At 40.8% G+C, this 24,747-nt stretch overlaps 1 long non-coding RNA gene across 1 annotated transcript in view; it reads left to right on the top strand.

Annotated features, from left to right (window-relative positions):
• LOC121067636 overlaps nt 1–24,747 on the top strand; it is a 49,766-nt gene that overhangs the window by 1,140 nt on the left and 23,879 nt on the right. The window lies entirely within an intron of this gene.

Raw genomic sequence — 24,747 nt, 5'->3', positions numbered from 1 at the left:
GCTCAGCAGCTGAAAATGAAGATGCTTTAGTGGGATGCTGGTGCTCCAACTGCTGAATAGTAACTGAAGCCAATGGGGCGACTCGTCTGAGTGGCTGCGCCCTGTGTGAAGCTTTGGGCAGTGAAGGTTGAACAGTTTGTCTTTCTCCTTTATAAGATGCCAGCTGCGGCGTAAACCAAGCTTTATCCCAAGTGTGGGCAACGATTCAGGCTGGTGTCACTAAAGCATGCCGTGCTTTGGATGAAATACCTTGCGTGTACTGCTGTGACCTCCTCTTCTCCAAATGGCAAGGAAAGTAATTGTGGAAAATAAAGGGCTGCTTGTTTATTTTTGCTTTCCCAGTGAATCACAAGCAAGGTTTGTCAAGGAAGACTAAGTGCTATGGAAATGAATCAGTATCTCTGGCACTCAGTCCTGAAATGAGGCCTCTGATTTGAAATCTAGTGGGGTATATTTAGGCTTCTGGGTTTGTAAGTAATGTTTCCTTCTGGCCTAGGCATACAAATAAGAAAGAAGTCTTTGCTATGTATAGTTATTAGATGCAGAATCCCATCCCCACAGTCTTCAGGGGTTTCAAAGTCCAGATCTGCATTTTGCAGTATTGACCCTTCCCCAATACCAATTCATGTCACTTGCTTGCTTTCCCCAGTAGCAATGCAGAGGCTGTGTGTAATGAAATATTAAACATTCATTACATGTTGGGCAGCCTAGGGTTTTTAAACTTCTGTTTTTATAAAATATCAATTCAGCTCAAAACCACCAGGGGATACCGACCATGCTGTGTTTGCAGTGCGAGCACACAAACAGCTGTTGGGCTGTCCCTGCAGCTGCCACCACCTGAAGGGCACAGAGCATCCTTCAGCTGAGACCTACTGTTTTTGCTGCATTCAGATGCAATTAACTGTTTTATGCAGATGTCCGTGAAGATTTATTCTTTTTGTTGTTAAACATAGTGCTTTTTTTTTTCCCCTCAGTCAAATGAATTTTATCAAGTGTAGTTGTACTTCTGTAATAAGACAGCTGCAGGCTTTAAAGATGTGATGTTCAGGAGAAGCTGGTGCTTCAGCTCACTCCAAATCCCTTCTGTATCCCTTTGAAAAGCCAGACATCTAGGGAGAGTTTTGTATATATGAGTGATACTTAACTCCATTAAAAAAAATATCAAAACAAAACCTCCCTGTGAGCTGCAAGTAAGAATACCAGATTCTTAAATAGGCCTTTGCTCAGTGTAACCTGGAATACTATATGTAGAAGTGGAATGTGTTTTTTTTTAGGTGGGGAAACTGAGGCAGTGTGACTTCACCTGCAGGTTTCACGCACTACTGGCTGCAGGGGTGAGGGATGTGGTGGCTGTGGTTATGGGTTGCTTGGCCATGTCTAGGGAAATGCTGCCCCTGGGCTGCCCATGGGCCAGCTCTTGGACTGCTGGAAGCTGTTAAGCTGAAATATTCTCTTCATCCTGGCTTCTCCTCAACTGTTGTCTTGTGCTGATGCACATGCTGGCTGTCCATCGTGCAGCAGGAGCAGTCCTGGACCAACCATCCCTGCTCTTCAAACCGAGCTCCCCAGGGCCCAGGCAGTGCTCCAAAGGGCTGGACATGAGGCGGTCACTGTGGCTCAGCTGGCAGGTGGTGATGTGTTTGCTTTCAAAACCAAGTTTGGAAGTCCTTGCCAGTCTATTCAGTTTAACCAGTAGTCCCCTCTCAACTAGTCTGTATGCCAGAGTACTCACTGTTGGTAAATTATTTTGGCTTATATCAGCAGCTTTAAGTGAAAATTAATAATGAAAAGTAAAAAAACAAAACAAAACAAAACAAAAAAACTCAATGCAGAGAAATAATGGGATTACTTAGCTGTGGTAGGCTTATAGTTTCATTTGAGAACATCTACACTGAAATCAAAGTTACACATGTGAAATGAGAATCTGAGAATCACTTAGGAATCATTGGAAAAGACCCCTAAGATCATCAAGTCCAACCATTAACCTAACACTACCAAGTCCACCAGTAAACATGACTAGTACAGGGGTGAGTCAGCCCATAAAATAAATAATCTTGATGAGGGGTGAACAGGCAGGGTGCATCTTAAATATTGGCAGTGAGTTCCTTTTGAAATGGTGGAAGCACCTGTATTATTATTATTATAGTTCTTGTAAGGCACTCTTCATCTGTTTCAGGGTAAAAGTGTTCTGTAAAGTGTTTACACAGATGACTAACATTGATTACAATTGAAGTCTCACCTTTGCTGTTAATTTAAGGCATGCCAAACATGACAAGAGGCTGTTACTTTGTGATTGCACGCTTTTCAATAGCTAACATTGGCCTGTAGCTGCTTAAGAAATCTATTGTATAGAGTGTATAAATGTTTCATGTGACCCATGGCCATATCTGAGATAACTTGGTATTATTAATTTATTGTTGCTTTTGCTTTAAAATCATGGAGATAAGGTTTCTCTGAATTTAAGATAAGAGCAGCTTGTGAGTATATAGGTCTTTTGTATGTATGGAGGTGTTTGTGTAGTTTTGGTTTCCCTTTGCACGTGTTTTGAACTAATGTCATCCATGCGTATGTGTATTTAAAGCCCAGCATGAGTTGTGCTTAAAACTGCTAGGTAGACAAATGAGGGTTTCAGAGCTTAATTCTACATAAGAAACCCCTCAAATATAATTAAATCCAAACCATTTTACTTGCAGACAAATGAATAATTCATGGAGTTTAGGCATAATCAGGTTATGTGCTTTCTGAAATTCTCAGATGATGTGCGAAGGTTAATTTTTTTCCTATATAGGGAAAAAAAGCTTGGGTGGTTCCATCCCTAACACGAAAATGCAGGTTGCCTAGGATACCATGTTAAAGGGGCAGGAGGGCTCGGGATGTGTGTGAGGAGGATGTATACAGAGTCAAATGCATCCTAGTATTTATTTAATCCAATAGACATATAGATTTTCATGTCTGGATGGCTCATTCTTTTCTCCTGGGGAAAACAAGACAAATGCAATGAGGAAAAAGGGTGAAGGGGGAAGGGAGTGGCAGGAAACTGGAGCTAGGAAACTGAACAGGCAAGCACCAAAAAGGCAGAAAGAAAGAAAATAAGGCTGGGAGGAGCAGCAGGCGCCTGGCAAGTTCAAAGCAACCTGATGTAGGTAAAAAGGAATTAAATCCCTGAGCCTTCTCTATACGTGTACCAAAGGGGAGCTACAAGGGCTGGTAGCAATTGCTGTGCTGCCAGATGTACTGGCCGGGCTGCGGGGAGGGCTGGCAGCCTGGGGGAGCTCTTCTCACGCTGGAAAACCCCAAACCGAGAGCTGCAGGGAGGAGGCAGGGTGCTGGGCGATGCCCACATCGGTACCACGGTGCCTGCCTGCGCTGCTGGTCCCTCGCTCCCCAGAGCATCTTGACTTGGCTCTCAGCATAGAGATGCTCTCTTTTGCTCTCCTGCTTGCTGCTCGTGAAACTCAGAGGCTTCAGGAACCCCTTTGCACTGTGAATTGGATTTTGGAAAATATTTAACTGAGCCCCCAGTGGAAAAGGGATCAGCGAGTTTTTGCAGCTAAATAACAAGCAGGGAGGCTTTCCTTCTATTAGTGCTGCATAATAAACATGAAAGAAGCGATTCTGTGGTTTTGGTCCCATAAGCATATTCTCTAGAACATGTGCTTGAAATAACAGCATGCTTAGTATGTGAACAGAGGGGAAAATAGGCTTAGCAATAAGTCTCAGTGCATAGCTTGGACAGCTGTTGCCATGTGTGCTGTGAAAATTCTGGTTTTTAATGTGCCAAACTAATCTGCAGTTGTCCTGCAGCTGTGCCATGAGAACCACTAATGCAGCTGAGTCAGGGATCTCCAAGATAATGGCAAATAGTAATTGGTCTGAAATTACTCTGGCCTCATTTGTGAGCAGGAACACACAGGCATATAATCCCTGGAGACACCAGGCTTTCCCACCAGCTAGCTGAAGCTGGCATTCTCCAGTCACCCGCAGCATTTCTCACGGCTCTCAGAGCCGTATTTACGCTTGGTGTAGGGCTGCCCCAGTCCCCTGAGCTCCAGTGAGCAGCACTGTAATCCAGGATCTTTCTGAATTGTCATGAAATATGCCTTTATGATGGCTTATTGAAATCTGGTTATTCATGTATCTGACTATCAAGGTCTTGAGAAAGGGCAAATGCCTGCGTTGTGGTTTGGAGGCTTAACTATTGTATTAGGATGTTCCATTTCTTATATCTCTTGTACTGCTTTTGGGTCACCTAAAACATCCTGTTTCCCATCAGCCAGATGAGTATCTTTATAACAAGAACAGTTTCTTGAGTGTATGTTGCTATTTGGAGTAAAGCTTGCAGTTTTCCACACTGACCGAGCAGAGCAGTGCATGTTCAGTGTAATGCTGCTATCTGGAGCGCGGTATTAAAAGCATTTGTCATATGCTTTGTTCTTCTGCTCGCTGCATGGGTGTTTCACGTGGAACAGATAAAATGCTGCATGTGTTTGATGTGCAGCACAGTGCTCCTCCCTGAGATGTTAATCCTTACTAGCATTGCAGTTGCGTCCTTCTGATGCCATCCCACCATATCTACCAAAAAGCCCTGGACTTTTATCTCTTGCATAGTTTAGTTTTCAATAAGTGTATCATACGTGGTAGTGTAAAATAGCCACACAGCCGTTCTCTGAAACCACAGGCCTGAGGTTTGAGGCTGAGCCTGGGAAAGGCTGGGTGTTGGCAAATTGAACTGAATGCAGCTCCCATTCCTGGAACTCTCATTTGGGTGACTTGTCATATGATGACTACAGGAAACATGGCCCATGCACTCGCTCCCCTGCTTTGCATTGTCCCATGTAACAGTGAAACATGAAAAATTTCTTGTTTCATGGTGTTATCTTTTCCTTTGCCATAGGTCTAACAGCAGCCAGTCCGAAACTTGTTTGATTGCTGATGGCTTTGCAGCAGAGGGGCTTTGTGCACAGCCTCTCATCCCATGGGAGAGTTTCCAGAGCATCTGCTCATGCTGTGAGGGAGAGGCTGTGAGCCTGCCCAGTCCCTCAGACCAGCTGCCAGCTGCTTATCAGGGGGCTCTGGGTGTTCTGGAGCCTTTGTGTTAGGTGCTGCATTGGAAGTGTTTGCTGTTCTTTGCAGTCTGATTTAATTAGGAAAAGAACAGTAGGGGTTCAGTTTAAAAAACAAAATAGGAAAAAAAAAACAACAACACAGAACAGACAGATACTAAACATGCATTAAACTGCTTTTTAAAATTCATTTTAAAACATTATTTAGAACTGAAACCATTCTACAGAGGTGAGCCAGCATAATTCAGTGAATTGTCTGGAATTGCTGATAAGGTAGATGTCAGTAATGGATGCAGAAGTTGCTGCGTTGGATTATCCATATGGGCAATGTCAGTGTATCATCTGACTTGCTTTTATTTTGTACATCTGCTTGTTTGTGTCTAGACCTTCCCAGTTGCTTCTTCCTGTAGGGTCTGGTGTGGCCTTTCTAAGAGCATATTTATCACTACTAATGATTATTTTTCTACCCCACTGGAAATTCTGTTTCAATGGCTTAATGTCCTCCTGTCACTTACTGCTTATTTTTGTGACTGAATCCTTCTCCTGAAACAGCTCAGTATCTGTAATGAATAAAGAATATAAGGCATTAGCTTGCTGGTATCCTGTCCTATTGTAAGAAATCACTTGCTGCCTTGTATCTGTGCTGTTATTGCTTTCTTACAGCATAGATGAAATAGAGAAGGCTGGAGATCAAAACTATTTCTCATTATGTGTACATTGAAAAACATTAGCCTAATATATTTCACAAACAGGAGAAATGACCTCAAATGAAAATAAGTAATCTGTTCATATAGGCTTAAAATATGGTTACGGCAATAGAAAGAACTGAAAATCTTGTAGCTGTGCCTACCTGCTGTATCTTATCTCTCAGATCAGTAGATAGGTACTAAAATGAGCACAAGGTCGGGGAACATCTTTTCAGCGTCTTTCTGGAGAGTGGTGTTAAATTTCTTTTGTATCAAATTTTTCTGACTGGGAGGAGGAGAAATGTTTCTCTGCTTAGGAAACAAATGCACCTCCACTGTGGAATTGGATTATGAGAGTCCAAGATGAAAATGCGTTTGAAGGCTGAATTGACCTAATCTTCCCAGTTGGATTTTCCCATTTCAATCCATTCTTGGTGTTCTATTTTTTCAAAGAAATATTTGAGGTTAGGTGTCTTATACATACAGCATGTCTGTATATGAAACCATACTCAGTTTCTCAGTGTTTAATTGAAGAAGGAAAGAATATGGTTCACAGGGAGCATAAGGCTGTGGAAATGTAAGAAATTCTGATAACACCACAGTGAGCACAAGTGATGTGTGCTTATACAAAGCATAAGCATGTATAATGGCTCATTGATGTAAGTTCATTTGATGTGAACTTAGCATTTCCAGAGCTCCCCTGCAATAGCTGTTTTAAGTTCTAATGCTTATTTTTCCATGCAAAACATTATTCTGCACATTTGCTCTTAAATTTTTATTGGAAAATTTTCTAATATAGTAGAAAGGGCTTTAGATTTTTGTCTTGCTTAAAATTTGATTTTCAGTTATGTGACAGGACTATAAGGCTGTTAAAAAAGATGATTTGGTCAATCCAAACACAATTGCTGTAGTCCATTTCAAGACCTGTAATCCTTTTCACTAACTTAAAATTCTTCTAGTTGGTAAAGTAGCTAGGCTATGAAGCATTTGTTCCCACTAACTGATTTTTTTGGCCATGACAATGAAATATGTGGGCAGCAACATGCAACAAGGATTGATGACAGATTTCAAGTCACTTGTGATCTAAAGAGAGCATGCAGGGTGGATGCCTGATGCCTACCAAGTCCCAGAGCTAGGCAGGACAAGAGGAACAAAAGACCAGTAACATGCCCAGGAAAACACTAATTTTGTCTGGCTCCACCTGGGTGCCAACACTTGGGAGAATCATTGAATCAAAAGCAGATCTTACATCTCACATCACTTTCTTCCAGTGATCATGTTTTTCCTTTCTGCCTTTCCTTTCCAATCGCTTCAGCTTCAGAGGATGACTTTTCGTAGTCTTTATTTAAGCAGATGGGCTATCCTTCTTCAAAAGGGAAAACAGAAAAGCTATATTGGCAGCTGCTTAGTGGGAGAGGAGACCTTGTATGTGGGAGGTTTGGCTTTCACTGTGACCGAAAGAAAGTGGACCTGTGCCTGTAGAGAAGCTGGCTATTAAAATAGCCTATTGCTACTGTGTGAAGGTGATTGATGATGTGGGGAAAAAGGAGAATAAGAAATAGTCTGGCTGTGATATTAGTCAAGTATGACCTAATGAGGATAAAAGATGATTGTTCACTGTTGCCTATTGGCTAGGGAGACAGCAGAGATGTATTTGGGTGATGCTACAGATGAAGGCTGTGCAACCTCTTTGAAGCTGGGTCCAGCTGTCAATTTTAGGATAACTCCAGGTGAGTTGCGTGGGTCACAGATGCCCTTCTGTGTTGGATTCTCCTGTTCACTGCTCTGTGTTCGTGCAGAGTACGAGATGCTTAAAGAAAGAATGGGTTTTAAGCTGTTGTAGGAGGTTCCCTGCTGCATGTAAAATGTATACTTAAAACCTACAAATTAAAACTTAGTGGTGAAATGTAGTCATTGCCTCTTATGAGTTGACATTGAATAATAGAAACTATATAAACACTTCTTACAGGAGGAAGGTGATATCCCAGGTTCTGCTATGTGTTGGCAATGTGGTGGCAACTAATGACTTGGTAGTGCTGGTCCATGCCCTGCAGTTAAGGCTGTAAGAAGCCAGTATGTTTTGCATGTGATATGGATACACCCAAAGTAGAAGAGCAGGAAAGCAATTTAACTGGGTCATATATTAAAGAATTATTTTCTCCCCATGTTAGTAGTGCTCTTGGAAGTAGATAAGTAAGCCAGCGACAAAAATACATTCTGCTTATAATTTGAGAGGAGATGACTTAGCAAGTGCGTGCAACAAAGTTTTATTCCAAGACTTGAAAGCAATTTGAATTCAGTATACAATAAATATTGTTCTTAGTTTCCATATACGGAAGCCACCCTACCATAAAGCAGGACTGGTTTTGTAGATTTTATGGGGATAAAAAACTTTCTCTACTTGCAAAGGATTCACAAAGTAGATTCATGAAGAATATTCATGAATTAACCAGATTAATTTCTTGATGTATTAAATCCATACCATACAAAATTCAAGAACATTTATAATAACAAACAAAACCCAACCCCCGAACATAATGAGAAATTAGAAGATCTAATGAGTAAATGTGGAGATACCAATACCTACTTGCATGAAAGTTGTGTTGCCTCTGTGCTCATGGTATATTTTGTTTTATGGGTGGTATTTGTCAGTGTGGTGGTTTAGAGAGCTCGTGTTGTGAATCTTTATTTACAGGAAGCATAGTTCTACCTGGCAAAACGTTATTAAAAATCTTCTATGTATCCAGGATAGCCAGATGTAATTTGGCTTGTAAGCAAGAGAAGCAGACATTAAATTGGCATGTTGTTTGTTTGCATTATCTAGGGTCTCTGAAGCAATTAGTTCTGCATATGTTAGCAAGTCTGGAAGTCTTTCAGTCTGCATATTTACAGGGCAGAGACAATAGCCGCAAGGTCTGATCCTTGAAGTAGTACAGAAGTTGACAGATCAGGTGTATGCCGATGCCTGTAGTGGGTGTACATAGGAGATTATTTTTTTTAGCATTAATAAATACTTCCAATGTTGGCCCTTTTACCTCATGTATCTGGTAACAAGGCTTGTGCACAAGCATTGTCTATTGCAGTCTCTAGGAATTTAGTATTAATTCCCTTCATCTGGGTAGTTCTGCTGCCTTGGCTGAGAATACTTTATAATTAGTGACATTTTTCACTTTGGTCCATTGCTTGTTCCTGCTATTTTATCCACATGAGAAGAGTTAGTTTTATTTTATAAGTGGTTGATAATACAGTGTATACTGTTTCTGGGTGTTAATATGTGTAATCTAGAAACTCACCTCCTGCCTGCCCACTTCACTGCAATCCACAGCAGGCAGAGCCTTCAGCCAGCAAAGGCAGTCCTAGGGCTTAATTTCCTTTCTGTTGGAGGACTCTAAGCATACATTTTCCACTTCTATGTCAACTTGGCTTTAAAGGGCCCTGAAACAGGTTTCTTGTACTCCCTGTTGTTGAGAGGAATAATTTCTACAGGATGTTTAACTACCAATTGGTCCAAAAAGCAAGAGCTGCTATATAGCTGAACCCTTCAAGCACTCCCTAGAGAAAGGAAAGCCACCACTCAAGTCCATCAGTGTGCTTTGATTAAGAAGTGAGGGAATAGGTAGCATCTCCTATTCTCTCTGGTGAAGACTGCAATTACTAGGCATCAGAGTGGTGCTCCTCCCGAAGCAGGAGGAACTGATGTTTGGTGTCTCCCACCCACAACAAGCACAGCAAGGTCTGTCTCCTTGTGTGAGGGTGGTTCTCCCTGAAGTGTGGGAGAAGTTGGACAGTTCAATTGCTGATACGTTAGACTGTGATTGAAAGAAATGTAAGAAAATGGGAAGAAAATGGGGAGAAAATATCCCATTTAGCTTTAAAAAAAAAAAAATAAAAAATTGTAGGAAGGTACTATAGGCAGGCAGACTGTGACATACTCTGATGCCTGCTACCCTGCAGCAGGATCATCAGCCCTTATTTGAAATAATGATCTTTGTTCTGGATTTCCAATGGAATAAGCCAGCTAGTTACCAGTGTGCCAAGTTGTGAGATTGATTAAGAATTGAAACAGTTTGCATCTGCAGATGTGCTGTGCACAGTCAAGTATAGGGGCATCAATATTTCATTAAATCAAGACCAGTGTTTGTATGGACACTTTGATTACAGATGTTGTTCAGTTTAGAGTTTTTCTGGGGGTCCTTTTTTTTTTTTTTTGCTACAGGTGCACATGAACACAGCACAGTTTCTTTGTGCCTCGGTAGGCAGAAGTTGGGTGGGAGGCCTGTACCTCAGGAGAGGGAAGGGAAGGAGGAGGAAAGAGGAGACAATTATTTCAGTATGTTACAAAAGTGATCCAAATCCCAGGGTAATGGCAAAGGAAGCTGCAAGGCTGCAGTGCTCTGCAGCCTACTGGAGATGTGACCCAGGTCACTTCAGGCAGAGAAAGAATGTGCCATTCTTACATTTCATATGGATGCAGATGGTGACCTAACTTGAGTAAAGGATTTGTGGCTATGGGTCCCAAACAGGGATGGCTGCTTCATTTTTGTCCAGAGGTAATTCCTTAATTATTCCTCTCTTTCCACATTATGCCTCTTAATTGCACGTCTCTCTTTTCTGTCTTGATGACCAGCCAAGGTCTACTCATCTGCCAGATCTCGTGGGCACAGACAACCAGCTCTCCATGTGCTGTGGATATAGAGTTTGATATATCAGCTGGGGTTCTGGATTCCAGTAGATTTCATAGTACCTAAAAGTTAGGGGTTGCAACTCCCCACTGGTAACTGAGCCTCTGGGAAAGAGTGCTTCTAAGCCGTATAAATGCAGAGCTCCAAATTTACAGTGAAAATTTACGGTTCTTCTGGGATTTAATTTTCTTTTGAAGAATAACTTGGAGAGATGTGGTGCTTTCAAGTGTGGGCAGGACCATAGAGCAATAATGTCCTTGAAAAGCATGGAGCAAGCCGAAATCTCAGCTCCTTGCAGCATCTCTCACTAGCTCAAATCCATAAGTCCCCATCTGTTCAAATGCCTCCACATGCACACTTGTCTGCAATAACATTCAAGTAGTTATGACTAATCAGGTAAAGAGATGGCATTTACAGATTTCAAGTGTCTGTGTAACTGAGGATAGCTCAGGATATTCCCAGAGCTATGACGGGCTGAAAGCAGTAGCGCTCTGACACTGTTCATGTATTGTCCTTATGACACTTTTTTTAACTGGTGCCACTCAGGGCAGCTGTAGCTAAGAAAGTTTACGTGGCAAATGGGGAAATTCGAACTTCCTTACACTATGCTTAGCAAGATGTTTTTCAGAGGTTCAGATGACACTCGAGTAGGGGTATATTTTATTGAACCATGCAGTTCTCTGTCTTAAGAAATGAAGGTCATGATGAATGCGAGCACAAGAGATGTGGGGTGTGCTGTGCACAAGGCCATGGTCTTGAACCCATCCACCTGCTCTCATGGCCTGCTAGTACAATGGGAGACCATGGAGTGGCTGTTGGCAGAAAAGTTAGTCTTGTTGTGTACCTTCTCTACAGTTTTTGAGTCAAATACTTCTCAGCTGATGAGGGCAGTAGACGCTCTGGCAAGGTGGGCTCTTCAGTTTCTTGCTGAGGTAGCTAAAAAGACGTGACCCCAGTGAAAGGTGCCTGGAAGAGAATGCAGTAGAAATTTGGATGGAACATCTAAACCCACTTATGTCTGATCCCAAAAAGATGAAGTCAGCAAAGCACGTCAAGTGATGAGACAGGTTTAGCACCAAATTCCTGTGCTCTAATTTAAGGCAGAGTTTATCTCAGTAAGAAGCCTGGTGCACTCACTTCATTTTCAAGGAGCACAGAGGTATTTCTCAGGATACTGACCACGGAGTGATGAAGAATAGGTTCACCAGGCAAGGGGATTATGAGCAGATGAGCTGATTGCATTGCTTTCTTCTCTCTGAGGGTGCTGCTGCCATTTGCTGAATCAATTATTTAGGTTTCATGAATTAGTGATTGATTAATTAAGAGCCATATTGAGAGTCAAGGAGTTCACTAAAATCCTCACAATCCTTTTATGGCTGAAATACTAGTATGAGGGGTGACATTTATTTTCTTACCTGCTTCTGTTAAAGAAGGTTTTCCCCCAAAATGAGGTATTTGGGATGGTCACAGAATGAAGATACCCTCTGTTCTGTAGAGGTTTTCAGATGAGATGCATGGAACAAAATTGGCTGTATTTACTAGCAGATCAGAACGTGTCCTGTACATTGTACAGGGCCATGCTTCCTTTTGTCACTGTAGGTCATTTGCTCATTCATTAATAAAAAATGCATTAAATTCAGTTACCGTTGTCTTTATGGGCCATTTCTAAATGTGGTACATTTAATAGGCCATCTAAAATTCTTCCTTTTTGCTGTAAGCCTCAATTTTAAAATGTGACCTTAACATTTTCACAGCTGTAGCAGATAGTGTTTTATCTTTGGAGACATACAATACTTCTAGAGGTCCAAATAGCATTGAAATAAAATGTCTTAATGGAGATGCAAAAAACACTAAATACCAAGCTGAAAATTGTTCTGACAGAAGGAATTATTCTGAGATGTGGTTTTGCACTAGGACTAGGCCTTCTAGTATATTGTTTTGTATCATTCTGCATGCAATTTAGCCCCAGTTGTAACATGTTGAATGTGATGACTCTACCAGAGTTTGACTGAAGTACAGAAACTGTATGGTTTGTGCTCACTATGTCTAGTAGCATTAAAGGATTGAAGCATGCAGTCTGGGGATATGAAGGGTGTAACATGTCCTAGTGTAGATGGGAACAGGGAGGACTTACCTTGGGGCCATCACTTCCTCCTCAATCGCAGGTGGTCTGTCCAAGAGGCCAGCCCTGTGGAATAGGCAGGAGACTGGCAGGGCTCAAAACACACTCCTAGGGGGCATTTTGCTGCTGTTTTGGAACAGTTTGCTTTGAGTTTATTTTTGCTTAGCTGTGATTGCTTCAGAAACTGCTTTGTAGCTAACCTCCAGAGTAGCCTCAGTGCTGTTGAGACATCCTGTTGTTTTTCTGGCTTTTCTTTCAGAAGTAACAGTTTCTGAAAATGGCTGTAGAGCTTACATTTTATTCTGACTTGAGCACTTACAAGATAATTCTAATCAGATATTTTCTAAAGCCTTGATAATAGGAACTGAAAGGAACAGAAAGCTGTATCAAGGCCACTTTTGCTTCCTGGAGCCCAGTGCTTGCTGTCTGAATTTTAAATGCATATAAATCAGGAATGCTTGTGGTGCACAGCACTGACCGTTTGTGCACTGCAATGCATAGATGCCCCTGAGGAAAATCTCTTTATGAGAGGGAGGCCAGCAGCAGCCATGAATAAATGCTAGGATGCATTTCTGGACTGAGATATTTACTGTATAATGACTCTATAATGAAAAAGAGTGCGCACTAAATAACTTCTGTCAGTAAGTACTTAAAACCCAGCTATTTTACTGATTCTCAGAAGAATATGCCTGGTTGTTCATGCTAGCTTTTTTATTCTTTCCAGAACTGTATACATTTACAGTGGCGATCAGCCATACATAGTAAGAAGCATGTTTCTCATCTTGTAACTCCTTTCTTCCTGGCCTCTTGGAGCTAGGATTCCAGAACCCTTGTGCTTGGCAGGTTCTTGAAATTGCTATGCTTCTTCTTGAGCCTGGAATTGCATTTTTAATATCTTGGCAGATGGTGTTCAAACGCTTACGAGTTTTACACCCACAGTCCTCTCTGGTGCCAGTTGGGTATTTCTTCTGAGGAGCATTTTTCTTCTCTAATTACAGCATGCTGCGAGTGTTTTCCTCCTCTTCTCTAGCAGTAACATGTTTCTGCAGCCCAGGATATGTTATTACTATCGCACAGTTTGGAAGGTGGAAAGCACTGACCTTCAAAGTTGTTGCTTCTGTTTTCCCTCTCCCTTGGTTTCTGCTAATGTGAAATTCAATTCCATTAATGTTTTGTAGCCTGTTATGCATCTAAAAGTAGTTGACTGTTACAGTAAAAGGGAAGAGATTGGAAGTGTTGTTTGGCAAACAGTCTTGGCTGTATAGGCTGTCTGCTGAGTAAATAAACCCACCAGTTAAATCTATCAGTGTGCATTTAAGTATGAGAGAGGGGAAAAGAAGGCCTTATGTTGAAATATAAAGAATATAAAAATGAGGACATCACTTTTTCTAAAGGTTAATGGGAGACAGATAATGTCATTGTCATATTAAGGAGCTTTCAGCATGGAAAAAACCCCACATTTATCCTGATCTTTGGAACACTGCATGGCAGCCTCATGTTTGAGTCACTAAAATATACTCCTAGGACATCCGTACCTGTATGAAGGCTTAAAGAAGTAGTTTGGAAACTGGGTAGCAGAAAGAAAATGTAGAGATGGGAAGAGAATGGTGGAGTGGTGCTTTCTTGAAGCAGGGCTGGAGGATTAGCCTGGCTGCAAATACGCAGGGTGCCTGTGAAGCAGCCTCCCTCAGATGGCATGCCCCAGCTCCGAATGGTCTGGAACCATGTTGTGGTTGACTGCCTCTAGTCCCCAGCTACGAAATGCCCCATCCCAGTGCCAAGGGCTCTCTAGCCATCAGGACCATCCCAGGGATGATGATGGGGCCAGTCTAAGGCCAGATAGTGTCTGTCTCTGTAACCTGCCTCCTTCCTTGGTTCTTCTGAAATTATGACCACAGAACCTGGATATCAAGCTGGGGTGGGTGTAAATATTCCTGCATCTGGACTCTAGGAACATCCCTAACTGCTATTTAGGAGCTCTATATTGCTGGTGAAGAAAAAGCCCTTTGTTTTTAAATTGGCACCCAGTGTATCTTCTCAAACAAACATGAAAAATCTGTGTGTAATATCTTTTGTAGATTAGGTGATAAGTGCAGTTGATTGGAAAAAGAACTGTGTTACAACAAAGGGAAAAAGTTGAGCTTAAACATTTGTTTTTAATTTTCCCCCTTGCTATGTTTCTTTTTTTTTTTTTTGCTATTACATCTTCTATCCATATCTTCATTGAAGTCATTCCCAAATAAAATTATTGCATGTTATATGTAGGAGGTTAAAGCCATTCTGTTTACTTCATTTTGTTTGTTCTGGATTTAGAACTAAAGCCTTTTGATAGAGGTAGTCTATACAAAGCTTTGTTTCATATTATGGAACGTGCTGTTACACTGTTTGTTCTATTAAAAATCTAAATGAAAATTGCAAGTTGGTATTGCTCAGAGAGGACCAGGAGGAACATTACTGGATTTCTTGTTAACTAGGGAGCTTCTCTCCGCTGTCTCAAACAATAGACCTGGGAGCCTCGAAAGTTTTCAGAGCATCTAGGCAAGTTTATCTGGTGGTACAGTCACTTGCTACCTGTGAGTTTGTGCTACTGTCTGGTTCCAGAACTGTAGTACATACTCAAAGAACAGGAGAGAAGAAAGAGATGGTGGCTTCAGGGGGAAGATGTGTGTTATGTGAATTCTTTTCTCCTAAACTCTAACGCCTCGGCTGTCATGAGTGAAGCAGGATAAACATTCTTCTCTTGTAGGGTTTTGGCGGTCACATACTGATGTTAGTTCTTTTCAAGTATGGGACTAACATGCTACATCTCTCTGCTATACGCCTTTTCATGGGAAGATGGGTTCTATTTTATTAAATCTTTTCCAGAAATAAGGCAGAGATTGAAGTGATGTCATGATGGTATTCTGATATTGTGTTATTTAAGCATTTCAGTTTTAGCTTACAAGGGTACTGCCCAGAGGAGGTACAAAGTGTGCTACACCCTTCTGTAATATACTATCTGCAAAGCGCATGCAAGTACCAAGGATATGACTAACACAACCAACTACGTATATGTTAACTTATGAAATGGCTCTATAGAGAGAATGCCAGGTTTCCCAGGGAAGCACTTGGTATATCTGAGGGTTTGGATCTCACCCAGTAGATTCCCCTATGGGGGGAAGAGAGGTATGGCCTGTTGACTGATCCCTGAAGTCAGCAATGTCCTCTTGGCTTGTCTGCGATGGTATCTTTCCTAACGTTTTTCCCTCTCTTGAGAAATTTTATACTATTTTCTTGTTTTTAGGTGGAGCTTGAGTGACTCTAGTCATATGTACCTTTGTTACAATTGGTATAAAATTTTCTCAGTTTTGCTTTAAGGGAATAGGCTCAGAGGAATTCAGAGTGCATGCTCAGTTGAGCGGTGGTTGCACCTTGTGTTACAATGAGATTATAATGAGCAACATTCACCCAGAGGATGTGATTTTGTTATCAGGTTGGCTCAGGGCTGGCCATGCAGTCTGTCAGGTCCATAGTACCATCAGGTCCCCCTTCCCACAGAGCCTGACCGCGGTGTCTTCACTCCTTTCCACCCTCTGTGGTATTTCTCTTAGAGTCAGCACAGCAGGCTCCCCTGGTGTTGCCAATATCTGATGTTGCAGTTTGTGTTGCCAAGGGAACTATCATGGAACAGATTCCTTGCATATCTGCCACATCTCACCCTGGAAGTTTCCTCAGCGCTGAACACTCTCGTAAGATGTGGATGTAGGTTTAGTTTCAATAAACCACCTCCAGCTACTATTCCGTACACATTTGTATTAAATAACACTTTGACAAAAAAAAAAAAACACAATCCAGTTCAAGTTGTGGAAAACCTGTTTCCTACATGACAGATTCCCTTTCCTGCCTTGAGTTAGAGTTGCATTCCTTGTCTCTGCACTATTTATAGATGCTTTAAATTGCAATGCTCACTCTAACAATACCATAAAATACTTGTTATTAATATTTCCATTTTAGGCGTTCTGTGGGTTCCGTCACATCTGACTATTTCTGTGAAAATCAGCAGAATTTTAATTGGCTTAGTTTCTTCAAGTCAGTGGTGGATGTTCTGCCTTCACTTCTGCTTTACTTTGTGTTTAACAGTTGTGTTTCCCTGCTGTTATTGTGCATTTGGCATTGTTAGGCATACCGCAATAAATCCAAATGGACACATTTATGACTAGCTTCCCGTCTTATACGGTTGAATTATGCTGTATTTAAAATAACTTCCAAAATGTGCCGATGTCTTTACTCCACTTGCAGCTTGAGCAATTGAGTAACTGTATCATCATCAAAACTTGTTTCATGACTATTTGTTTGGGGACTAACTTTCAAAATGTAAGATTCTGCTTCCTCGGATTAAAATTTCATGTGGCTGCTGCTAGCTGCATTATAACATAACCTGATTTGGGGTTCTTTTTTGTGCGAGGCAATTTATAAACAAAACCTAAGAGGCTATGGTTTCTGCCTCATATTCCCAATCCAGGTAATAGTTAAACCTCACATGTGACAGGATGCTAACTCTGTCATAGGGTGGGCTGACCCAGGCCAGCTCTGTATAGAGAAAGTCTATATTGGAATAAAATGTCAACAGGGGATTGCTGTGGAGTAACTGTTCTGGCCAGTCTTTCCTCAGAGAAGAACTTGTACATGCAGAACAATAATGAATGAGACTGCACAAATAAAATTACTTAAGTGTGTAAATGTATTCTTGTAGAGGTTGGGATTTAGAAATGTAACCTCTGACAGAGGACTCAACAACCAGTTATGTAGTCTTGAATATAATGTTTGTTTTCTTGAGCTGTTGCTTTTGTCTGTTACCCACAAGAAGAGGTAGATACTGAGAGAGCAGAAGAACCTATGACTATTTCAACTTTGATGCTGTTGGAATCAGATGGATTCTTCACATCTCCACAGTGGTGCAGATGCTTAAGAGCCTTTCTGGTGCAGCCTTGAATCCTGTAACATCTTTCATTGAGGAAAAATCCTAAAAGGTGATTGATAGATCTGTTGGTTTTGGATACCCAACACTGAAACTAATTTGTGGCAACTTACCGTTCTTCTTTGTTCTTGCTAAACAAGGGGCCTGATCCCAAGTCGGGGTAAAGGTTAGTGGTTTCATCATATAATCACCATCTTAAAGGTTTTTCTAACTTCTTTCCACAGCGACCTTATCTGTGCAACCTAATGTTGAATAATATCTCAACATGTTTTTTATTACTGAGGATGTTAGCTCTCCTTTTCATAGCTGACTGCTATTCAAAGCTTGATAGTGACTCCTCCATCTTCCTTTTTGAGGATGCTTTTCATGCTGGACAGCTCAGAAGACCTGATTTACATCAATTTCTACTGCTTCCTTTTGAAAGCAGTGACTTCTGAGCTGTGGTATATATATGACAGTCTTTGTCCTCAGCAGCTGGCAGTTAGTTACACCGTGGCTTGTCCTATCTCGACCCTAGTGTTTTCATTTCTGTTAGGAGTGGGGGAATAATTTGTTTCACTGCTGAGAACTGGGACTATTGTGCCCCCTCTGTCTCCTGCTAACAGTTGTTCAGTTACTTATTTTAAGTTGACGTTTTAACAGTTAGTATGTAGTGAAGTCTATGTGAAGAAGGATTTGGAGGTTATTGGAAGGAACGTGATGCTGAGGAATGGGACAGGAATGAGGAGAAGGATGAGAGAAGGGAAACTAATACCATTTGGGAACATATCAACCTTGTTTGATCTTACTGACTGTTCAGGATCTGAGCCAACATCTGAAGAGAGTAAAAATGTTAAAGTTCTCCATTTTTACTACAGAGATTCAGATTCAGACTTCTGCACAAACTGCTTATGGCTGGCTGCTAAAAGTTCTTCTGCGATTTGAATGCCACCTATGATCCTAAGTTTCAAGCCAGGCTTGTTGGCCATTACTGTGTAAGGAATTTTGGCTTCTCTGAGGGTTGCCATATGTCATCTGTTACTAGTGATGTGAATTCCCAAGCACTTCCTGGGACTTACTACATACTTATTCTGGAGGGATGACTTCCTTGTGTGTGGCCAATTTATAACTCACTGCAAATTTAGCATCACTTATTTTAAAACCAGGCACTTCCTTAACCTTAAACCTCTTTAGAAAATAATTATAGGGAAATGTTTTGGGGAACTAAAAATGTAATACCATGTTTTCATTTTGTTGTGGCATTTTTCTCTGCCAGTTTTATTTCTGTAATATAGTTTGTTCCTTTTACAAGACTCTGTAGTGAGCGTAAATAGTGGAATTAAAAGATGCAATCCATTCTAGTTCTTCTATATCTCAACTAATGCATATTCAACCAATGCTAACTTAGATTTTATAGCCATGTTTAGGATTAATAACATATAAAATCTAAATATTGCATCATTTTCAAGCCTCTACTACTGGTCTGAAACAAAGGAAACATCTACACTGGTCATTTCTTTGAGTATGAAGTCAAACATTTGTCAGTGAATATGTGCATTTTAAAAATAAGCTGAAAAAGATGCATGCGAAAACTAACTATAATAGTAACTATAAAAAGTAAATATAAAAGCTAATAATACACTGTCTGTCCCTGTAACTTATAATGCTTTGCAAATAACTGTTTTTCACCCTTATGTTACATGATTTTTTCTCTAGTTGATAGCTTCCATTATTGGTGTAGAATTGTCTCTTAGCATATAAAAATAAACTTAGAACAGTAATAGCATGGATTTAATGACACAGATGAATAACTTCTAATGCATCCAAGAATGTATCCATTACTTTAAGAAAGCATGGTCTCATAGCTATTGCAGACTTGGATTCTAGTGTTGGACCAGCACAGGCATTGTTTGGTTTGAAGATGTTTGGCCAAGCAATATACAAAATAGTGTTGGAATTAGGAAATTAACACGGATTTGCAACTACTGACCACATGGGGAAGTTGCTCCTGGTTGTAACACCCAGTGAGTTTGATTTCTGGGGAAAAAGCCTGCAAAAGAAAACAATAGTCTAAGCTGCTTAGGCATCCTTTTATGACATGCTATTTATAAAATGTGTCAATGGTTATGTCTACATGATAGTCTAGGCTGGTCCTGAACTTTGAAGACACTTAAAAAGACAGTTAAAATGCCTGGTGGACACACAGGACAATCCCTTGATCTCTGACAGTTTTATTCCAGTGTATCTGCTCTACCTCACTGTGAACACAAGGTTGAGCATGTAGAGCTGTGCTCCATGGAGATCCCCGTGGGTGTAAAATGTAGCCAGGATGGAAGTCCTGAGCAGGAATATCCCTGATCTATGCTGTGTTTGTATGGAAATCACTAAGGCAGAGTGCTAGTGATGCTCTGCTTCCCGTGGGCAAATACTGTTTTCCACTGCTGGCCAGGAGCCCAGGGCAAGCACGGCCAATGAATGTATCTATGCTAGCGTGATTGGATCTGTATTTCAGAAGGTAAATCAGTGGAACAACTTCAAAATCTTTTTTTCTTTTTTAACCCTCCTGTAGGGACTTTTTAGCTCTAAAATTCTTTCTCTATTTTTGCCTTACCTTTTCAGCTTCTAAAAGATAAGTCCTTGTCAGCAGCTTATAGTGATGAAGATATGAGTGGAAAGGAAGGGGCATCTATAACACGAGAGTATTCAGTACCTGCCACCTGATAGGATTTATGCGCTATAAAATATAAAGCTTGGAAACAAATTCATAGTGCTTGATTGAGAGCTCAACCTGAATTACTTAAAGGCATGTCCAAGTAGATACAGTCAGTGTGCTGACGTGTGGCTGCTATTTATACTGAGGAGGGAAAGATAAACTTGAACAAGGAGTCAGCATTTCTGCAAATCTCTTCACCTGTGAAATGTCATTGCTAAATATGCTTGCCAGTGCTCCCTTTGTAATCTTGCAAATACCAGACAGTTAAATTAGAAGGGGAATTTTTTGGCTGGAGATGCAGAAAGGAGTGAGATCCTGGAGAAGGGCTTCATAACTTCATGCCCATCATCTTGATCTAATGCTAGGAAAGGACACAGATATGCCTGGTATATTTTAAGACTTCTATTTGGACTGTTCTATAGTTTTCTAGCTTTCTAGAAAATCAGCAGTTATGGTGCCTTTCTCATCATGATTCAACATCGACCAGTAACCTCGGGTATTGACTGCTGCGCGAAATGTTCCTGTGGTTATTAACCTGGTATTAACCTGGACCTCTGTCAAAGAGTAGATAGTAGAGATCCTGTGATCAACCCAACTCATTCTAGGCCTCCAAAGAAGAACTACTGTTTCAGTGTTATGTTCTTACAGATTGTCTCAGTGGGAACTGGTGTTTTTCTGGTCTAGATTTTATGAAAAAAAATGTTAATAGTGCAGCTTTCATGCCTAAGGACAAATTTGAAAGAAGCGTGCTGTTAGTATGGCATTTGCATTGCTCCCAGCTGTCTCTATCATCAGGTCTTGCAATCTCTCTGTGAACCTCTGCTTGTTGATGCAATCCTAGATGGAGATCCAGGAGGAGAGCCTAGGCATGATGTTCTATTATGAAAAAGCAAGCTACAAGAAATACAATATCTCAACACCTCCCCCCTCCAAAGCTCCAGTGGGGTGAAATGAATATCTTTGTGCAGTGGGCCTAGCACACAGTGCTTTTGAAATATCCTGGAAACAAAAGCGTCTTCCCTTACGTTTTCTTGCTTCTGTTTGTTTTCAGTGGACTTGTCCCTCATTTGTGTCAGGGCAGGAGCAGAACAGGTCCTTGTCTAAATATTCAAGGTGAATGCTGGTTCCCAGTGCCTCCACTCAGCTTGCCAACTCAAAAAAATCTCTTATCAGTTGAGAGGAGGTGGGTGGTTTTCCCAAAACATTATGGAATTGTGTATCTATTCCCTTTAAAATGAAGACTCCTCAAGTGCTCTGTTTAAGAGTGTCTTTTCATGTGGGCCTTATATGGGGTTACATGTGATTCTGTGGTGCTGTACTCTGTTCTTGCTATGAAATCCATTACATTCATTTCACTTTAACGTGCATGGATTGCTGTAGAAATCAACCTTAGTGATTTTTTTTAAGACAAGAAATCACTGATATCGCACAAAGCAAAACTATCTTGCCTACTGTATCGAAGTAATAGACTGAAGGTTGTTCCTCTCCTTCAAGAACTTCAATCACTTCTGCTGTGCAGGAAAAACTCATTCTTGTGCTTAGCATATTTCCCTACTATCAATACTGTGTGTCCTATTGAAATGAGACATCAAGATGTGGGAAATTATTTTGGGTTTGACCTGATGAGTTCTGTATATTTTCAGCATCTGAGAAGTTTTTTGGTGCAGAAATGCTTTACTTCCTGCACTTTTCATCTATCATTAGATAGATGATTTTTATGGCAAATGCATTCCAGTCTTAAGTGGAGAACTTGAAAGTAATATTTAAAATAAAAAATAGATACACTTCCTAGGTGGACTTTTATAGTTTCTCTTCCCACCCCTTTTTTCCTTTTACAAAATAACCTTATGGGGATCCCTCTATTACTGCATGGAAGCCAAAATGCAGAAGTGCAAGCTCTGATTCTAATCATGAGAATGCGTCTGCTCAGTCCAGCTCTCAGAATTCACTGTAAGCAGATGACTTTTTTTGTTATTGATTTCTTTTTTTTCCCCCTCTTGGGGATGTACTTACTCAGACTGCTAGTTGTCACTTTGAAATGTCGGAGATGCCATTTTGACATTCCTTTGCAGGAAAACAATGACAACGGGAGGTCAAGGAAGCTATGGGTTTTAAAGAAGTAGATCTCTAGTACGGTTCAGTGCATCTCCACAGCTAAATGACATTGACATAAAGTTAGACAAGGATATACATTTCACAATAAGATGAAGTGACTGAACCCGCTTGTGGTTGCTGCTTAGGTATGTAACATATCACCTACTTAAACCTTTTTTTAATTCCATATTCAGGTTGAAGAGTATTTCATGGCAAGAACATTAGCTGTTGTCAGTAAATCAGAAGCAACTTGAAAGTGATTTCTAAAATTACGTGCTTCTACATTTTTTTGAGTAGGATTGAGCTCCATATAGGCTAAAAAAACATAATAGGTGCAGCCCTTACAAGAAAGCTATGGTATTTATAACTTTTCTTTGAAAATAAAGCACAGAAGTATGTAAGCTTACATAACAAGATAAGAAGAATCTTATATTCTCTAATCACTTTCATTTATTTCTGCTGAGCTCCAAACAGTTTTAATTAGATTATTAAAGTTATAGTATACAATACTGCTAAAATTCTTGCTTTGTAGCTTGGGGGCAACCTTTGAATCTATCATTAATTAAACACATGGAGTCTGACTGTGTACTCCCTGGGATCTGAATTTCACTGCTTTGATTTTTGGAATAGCAAAGCAACACTCTGTGTGCAAATGATGGGAGTCTTGCAGCAGAGTAGGTAACTGAGTTACAAGGGAACAGAGGGCTGGACCTTCAATGCTTCCTTTTGCTCTGGAACTGTTTGTGCTGCCTGTGCCTCTGTCCCCAGGGACCACATGCTTGCAAACAGTTTAGAAACCAGCTGAGATGCTGCAGACGCTAGGTGGTGCTTTCAGTCCAATATTGAGGACAAGAAACAGAAATGCTGATGGGAGTTGTAGAGGCAGCTCCCTACCAGTCCCTGTTCCAGTCCCTGGAAGTTGGAGGGTTAAGGAAGCTTGAAAGCTTTTAAAAATATTTTTAAAATATCCATGCTTAGTGCCGTGGATTTAAGAGGCAGATTCTTCTTGTACTCCATATCAAGTACTCCATATCAAGTTGCTCCTGGTTGTTGCCCCTGTTGGCAGTCAAGGACGGAGATTAAAGCATCCTCTGAAGATGATCCGTTTGGTTTCTCTTGGAGTCATGAGAGTGCTATCCCTCTACAGCTGCTGTCTGCTTTGTCTTACAGATCTGTTCCCCTCCTTAGATCACACTGACTATAGATTATTGGACATAAGCTGATTTGTTTTAAAAGGCTTTTCACATCTCCAAGCTGTAAACTTAAAATAAATGTATTTTCAGTGAGCTTTGCTCCTCCATTGAGACCTGCTGCCAGAAAACAGGTTTGGTTTTGGCAGATGCAGCATCTGTTGCAGGTAATAAAATAATTGGATGTGCTAAAATTTACATGTGGAAAAAGTCTAAGAAACTTATGTTCCTCTATAAAAGGAAGAAAAAATGTTCTACTTATAGGTGGGCTTGCAGACCGAGTACAGCAATCTCCAGCTGCCAGTCTGCCATAGGTGACAGTGCAATGTATGTTTTGGAGCAGTGCTGACTCACTGCCAGTGACAGCAAATTAGTAACACAGTGCTGTCAGGGCTCCCTTTTCCGATGCCACAAGCTGTATGAAACACAACAGCTTTTGCTTTAGTACAGAGACATAGCTGACGGGATCACTTCTACATCTTTCTCTGAAAGGACTTGCGATGTGCATTTGAGATCATTCATGGTGTAATTTTTAGAAACAGAGCTGTGAATGTAAAATGTGGTTTCAACTCCTGGTATGCAATGCCAAGCTGATGTGTAGCCCGGGGAGATAGATGCAAAAGGCTTTGCTGTTCATGTCAAGGTCTTTCAGGAGGGACTTTCATTGGTTTGATGAAGTCCTAAGGTAGGAGCATGCTCTGGAGAGAACTGGTTTTCCAGGGTGTGGCCAGCAATAACTTGCTGAAACTCAGGCCTCTGAAATAGGTTTTAAATTAGGTGCTGAATTTGCTACCTTAAAGCTCAGATGTGTTTTTCTATTAGTGTGTTCAAAATAACCATGTTTTTATTTCTGCTCCAAAGCTCTTTTGATGTCCCTCTCTTGGATGGGTTTGAAAGTGCTCTTGACCTCTTCAGAGTAGATCCAGCTTTCTAAGTTGCTTGAGAAATCAGCTGTTTGCATTTTGAGTCTGAAATTCATACTGGCTGGCAAAGACTTTTTTTTTGGTAAATGGAAGAGTTTTGATCACTGAATGACTTAGGTGCTGTGTGAGCTGTGAACTTTAAGTAGCATCAAACTGGCCTTTGGTTTAAAAAAAAAAAAACAAACACAAAACCAACAACAAAAAGCAAAAACCAAGCTAAAAAATGCATTTGTCACTGGTATTCGCTCTTAGTACAATGCTTAATGAAAAGACAGTAAGAGTTAAGCGACAGAATAGTGTGCTTCTGATCATGGACAGTTATTCCTGTATGTTTTTTT

Source organism: Cygnus olor, chromosome 3 (assembly GCF_009769625.2).
Source record: "Cygnus olor isolate bCygOlo1 chromosome 3, bCygOlo1.pri.v2, whole genome shotgun sequence".
NCBI classification, from domain to species: domain Eukaryota; kingdom Metazoa; phylum Chordata; class Aves; order Anseriformes; family Anatidae; genus Cygnus; species Cygnus olor.
Note: the sequence above shows the minus strand (reverse complement) of the source record. Positions and strands in the feature narration are given on the sequence as shown.